Here is a 6,000-nt window from a genome sequence, read left to right on the forward strand (position 1 = left end):
CAAGATAGGAACGTACCTTTTGTTGGAGTCTTTTTCGATAGTTATTGTAGAAAATCTTGTTAAAAATGAAATATTTCAATAGTCTAAGTTATAGATGAATAACCAATGATAAGTTTCAAAATAGTGAATCCAAGGGCAATAACTCTGTTTTTATTGATTTCTCTATCAAGTCTATTATGCGGTAGCTTTCCTTTATTTTTTTACAGACATTTTGTATATTTTTGTGAAGAAACAATTTCATGAAATTGTTATGAATGCTATTATATCGTCATAACCAGTTTTTATTAAATTTTGATAACGCTTCTTGGAGAACTGTGTACATTGTGTTATACATGTGTGGCGGATCTGATTTTTTTTATTACACAGAAGTGCATTTATTTCAAGCCCTGATTGTTGTAAAATCAGTTTCTTATTACATTTGAAGTTCATTTACTTACTGCCAGTCATTTATTTTATTTTATTTAATACTTTTCATGTTTAGATTTAGTTGATACATGTTTTTTTCATATTGTAACGTGCTAATGTCCAAGAATAAGGCAGATGTTATATTTACAGTTTATTTACAAATATACACATATTTACACACAACACTTATGTTGAACAACTTCAAATAGTTGAAGTTCAATATACACATCAGTCCATCTGCTTACGGAGCAGAACTGACATCCATCTGTATTAAACTCCAATACAGAACTGACACAAACTTGGGCATGCCCCTCAAACTTCAAGGTTCCCAGCCAAAATCATAAAGCACCGATAATGGCTAACCTTAATCAGGAATATAAACAATGAACCCTTATATTCCCATGAGAACATCGGCGACCACTAGTGTAGGACGCTGACAGACATATCCCGTTACCCATTGTGATAACAGTATAGAGCAATAAATGCTGAGCATACATACAAGATAAACAAATAAACAGAATTAGTGAAACTCCAAAATTATGACATTGCTCCCTCCTTCAAAGACATGTGCCCACACATGTTATTTACAAATTAAAATTGACAGTTTTCTCAATGTACATTCTCAGTTAATTACACTGTCACTTTATAAATCCAATCGTTCCACAGGACGGCGGATTCGTTTGTATTCTGCATCAATCCCTGCTTCGCAATCGTCATTATAACTCGCATTGTCAATAGAACGTACCTCGTCATCATCACCAGACTGCTGATCGCTTGACGGCTGCCACGCGTCACTTTCGCCATAAAATGGTTTTAATCGGTTGTAATGCACAACACGCGGTCTGGAATTTGGTGTCTTTTGGATTCGGTACACAAGATCACTAATTGACGTAACTACGCGATACTTAAGGTCCGTCCCAATTAGATTGTAATTTTGGACTCACGCCGATTTTGCGTTTAGGATCAAATAGCCACACAAGGTCACTACTTTTATATGGGTTAAATTTCACAGAATAATCGTATCCGGACTTCTGTTTATCACTTGCACTTTTAATATGTTGTCTAGCCGATTCATGCACTTTGCACATTTTGTCCTTCAAGTCTGCAACATATTCAGGCACACTGTTTGTTTCTTCCGTACATTAAATCCACAGGTAAACGTACTTCCCGACCTAACATCATCAAATTCGGGGAATATGACGTTGATTCCTGGTCAGCACTCCTATATGCCATCATTGTCATCGGGAGAATTTCATCCCAGTCTCTTTGATCTTTAGACACTAATGTTGGAAGCATATTTCCAACCGTTTTATTGAAACGCTCAATCATTCCGTCAGATTGGGGGTGTAAAGCTGTAGTTCGAGTCTTCTCCATTCCTAGTAGTTTTGACATCGAGATGAATAGTCCAGATTCAAAATTTCTTCCTTGGTCGGAATGAATAAGTAAAGGGACCCCAAAACGACAAATGAACTCATCAACGAGCTTCCTGGCTACAGTCTCAGCCTCTTGATCTGGGATCGCGTATGCCTCAGTCCATTTAGTAAAATAATCTCCCACAACAAGAATGTATTTGTTTCCGCGTTCTGTTACAGGTAAGGGACCCATGATATCCAGGGCTACCCTCTCCATTGGAGCTCCCACATTGTAGATCTTCATAGGGGCCTTGTAGGATTTAGACGGACTTTTCCTTGCCGAACACTGTTCACATTTACGACACCAGTCCTTTACACTAGATCCAACACCCGGCCAATAAAATCGTTCTCGTATCCGAGACAAAGTTTTGTTGACTCCAAGATGACCAGCTGTAACGGCATCATGAAGCGATCTTAATATATCTGCACGATATATTTCTGGCACAATCACTTGACACGAAATTCGCTTCCCTGTATCATCTTCCCATCTCCGATGCAGGACACCATTCTTGAATTCCAGTCTTTGCCACTGAGACCACAAAGTTTTCACTGGCACACTTTCCAAACAGATTTCCTCCCATTTAGGCTTGGTATGGCTTTGCTGCAATTTTGAGAAAATAACACCTATTGTCGTATCGTCTCTTTGGGCTTTGGCCATTTGAGATTGTGATATTCCATTTATCCAGGAAGGTTGAGTCTTTTTACGGACAACATTGCATTTTCCTTCTTGACGAAAAGTTTGTTCAGTTCGCTCACAATATGAGCAGTCTTGGCAGGGTCGGCGCGACATCGAGTCAGCATTAACATGTTTTGCTCCAGCTCGATGTTCTATTTCAAAGTCATAAGTGCCAAGAACTTCCAGCCATCGAGCTAACTGTCCTTCAATATTTTTGAAATTCATAAGCCACCGAAGTGACCCATGGTCTGTGCGTAGGCGAAACTTCCTGCCATACAAGTAGCAGTGGAAGTGTTTTATGGACTCTACAATCGCGAGTAATTCCTTGCGGGTTACACAGTAGTTTGTCTCGGATTTCCCTAATGCATGACTAAAATAGCCTATTACTTTCTCCTTACCATCTTGAATTTGAGAAAGCACAGATCCAATGGCTTTGTTGCTAGCGTCTGTATCTAGGATGAACTCTGAGCCTTGAGGATCCGGGTATGCCAGTACCGGACTGTGCATTAGTTTAGATTTTAGCTGCTGGAAAGCCGTGTTGCACTCATCCGTCCACAAAAATGGTTTATTTTCTGTCATGGAATTTAATGGACGAGCAACTTTTGCAAAGTTCAAAATAAACTTGCGATAATAAGAGCATAATCCAAGAAAACTACGAAGCTGCTTAATGTTGACGGGCACAGGCCAATATTTTATGGCATCAATTTTTGATTGATCCATTTGAATTCCGTCCGGGGTTACAATATGCCCCAAGTATGTCACTCGCTTTTGAAATAAGAAACATTTCTTTGGACTTAATTTCAGTCCCGCAGTACGTAGTCGCAAAAGCACTTCCTCTAAACGATTTAACGTTGTCTCAAAGTCTTGACCGAAAACAATCACGTCATCAAGATAAACCAAACAGGTTTTCCAAGATAATCCCGATAAGACTTTACTCATTAACCTTTCAAAGGTGGCGGGTGCATTACACAGTCCAAAGGGCATGACCTTGAACTGGTACAGTCCATTTTCGGTCACAAAGGCAGTTTTCTCACGATCCTGATCTTCCAATTCAACTTGCCAATAGCCGCTTTGTAAATCAAGGGTGCAAAACCACTGAGAACCAACTAGAGCGTCCAGTTTGTCGTCAACTCTGGGAACCGGAAATGAATCCTTCTTAGTAACATAATTCAACTTTCTATAGTCTACACAAAACCGAAGGGAACCATCCTTCTTCCTCACCAATACAATTGGTGAAGCCCAAGGACTGTTTGATTTTTCAATCACGTCCTGAGATAACATAATTTCGATCTGTGATGACACCTCAGATCTCTTAGCAAATGGCATTCGACGGGGTTGTTGTTTGATGGGTGTAGCGTCCTGAGTGTCAATCTTGTGTTTGATTACTCCTGTGCGACCAAGTGCTAGTTTGTCGGGTGCAAACACATCTTTGTTGTTGATCAAAAACTGTTTTAGGATTTCCGATTGTTTTCCATCCAAATTGGCACATGATTCAGATAGTAAAGTCGAAAGGTAATCCGGAATTTTGCCATCTGGATAAGAACAAGTTTCCTCACTTCGGTCTATTGTTACAGCTTCGCAGTGACCAACTACTGTTCTCGGATAAAGTTTGATTGATTTGTCTGACACATTGAGCACACGTATAGGAACTTTTTCCTTCGACAAATCTACTACAGCTTTCCCTACAATCAGTTTGTACTTTTCAGTGAATTTCTCCGTAGGAATAACAAGGCCGGTCTTAGGTACTGAATCGGTATCCAAAACTTTTCCTTGAAGCAACATCTCACTTCCAGCTGGGACAACACTGGTATCTTCCAGAACAACCCTACAACATCGCATGTAGTTGCACGAGAATGTTAAACATTTTACAATATGCCCATTCAATTTAAACTGACTATTTCCTACATCAAGAACACATTTATGTGCCTTCAAGAAATCAAATCCGAGCAATCCGTCGATGTCCTCATCAATGTCAACAATCCAGAATTCGTGCTGTACAGAAATGCCTGCGAGAGTCACGTTCATTGTCGCGATCCCTTTTGCATGAATACATTTGCCATCAACCATCTTCATATTCATTTTAGAAGATTGTAATTCGGGGAAAGGATTCATTTTCCTGTAGACACTGGTATTAATGATAGAGACATTGGCACCTGTATCTACAAGAAATCGTACAGATTCGGCATCATGTATACATCCATCCACATACATACCAGACCCGTCCTTCGATATTCGAGAAGATCGCGGGGCAAAGTTTGAATTTCCCTTACCAGAACTTGATGATTTTTTGGTTTTCGGGCAGTTCCTTCTAAAATGATTCCCACCACAGTTCCAACAACGGATTTCTTTTGTTGATGGTTTTGAATTAGCAGCACATGTATCTTTCGATTTTTTCATTGTTGCTATTTCCTTGCGCATTTCAACGAGTTCCTTTGAAATTTCTCCCATACATGCTTTAATGTCATCAGCACTGAATGATTTTTCATTTGCATAGTCACTGACAGTTACATTCCGCACCGCTGTAGTAGCTCGTTTTTCTCGCTGTTTTTCTGCCATATTAAATGCATCCAGTTCCACGGACAGTTTTGTAGCATCATCAATTGTTTTTGGATGCGCTTGCTGAATCCTCAGTATTATGTCGGAGTCAGTAAGGGCGTCTATGAAATGATCCCGACACAATGTTTCCAGTAGATCTCGCGGAGCATTAGGGTAAGCTTTTCTGCTCAATCGTTTTATATATTGAGCTAACTCCGGAAGTGATTGGTCTCTTTTCCGGACAAGGTTTTTTAGCTGAACTCGGAACAGTTCAGTTCTGTTCTCGGATCCAAAACGGCGACTTAGTGCAGTTGACAATTCAACATAGGAACGTCGTTTTCCTGGCTCCAGATCAGCTAACACTCCTTGTACAGCACCCCTTAACGAGGACGCTAAGAACATGGACTTCCTTGTGTCGTCCCATCCATTTATCTCCGCCACGAGTTCAAACTGGACCTTATAATCATCCCACGGCTCAGATCCATCATATGCAGCTGGATGTACTAAAGGTTTCATGAAATCCATGTTACTTTGATGATCATCATTGTAACTATTGTTTCTGAGTGCCGCTGTAGTATTGCGTATTTCTCGATCAAGCGCTGCACATTCTCTTTCTATACGCTGGATCTCATGAGGGGTGGATGTCATCGTCCCTATTCCTGTATCTGACATATTACGTCTTATTCCTAATAGCACAGTTGGGGTATCTAAATTTTCTGCCATATCACTTGTAATAATAATCCCACCGCTGCCACCAAAATTGTAACGTGCTAATGTCCAAGAATAAGGCAGATGTTATATTTACAGTTTATTTACAAATATACACATATTTACACACAACATTTATGTTGAACAACTTCAAATAGTTGAAGTTCAATATACACATCAGTCCATCTGCTTACGGAGCAGAACTGACATCCATCTGTACTAAACTCCAATACAGAACTGACTCAAACTTGGGCATGCCCCTCA

This window comes from Ostrea edulis, chromosome 4 (genome assembly GCF_947568905.1).
Source record: "Ostrea edulis chromosome 4, xbOstEdul1.1, whole genome shotgun sequence".
NCBI classification, from domain to species: Eukaryota; Metazoa; Mollusca; class Bivalvia; order Ostreida; family Ostreidae; genus Ostrea; species Ostrea edulis.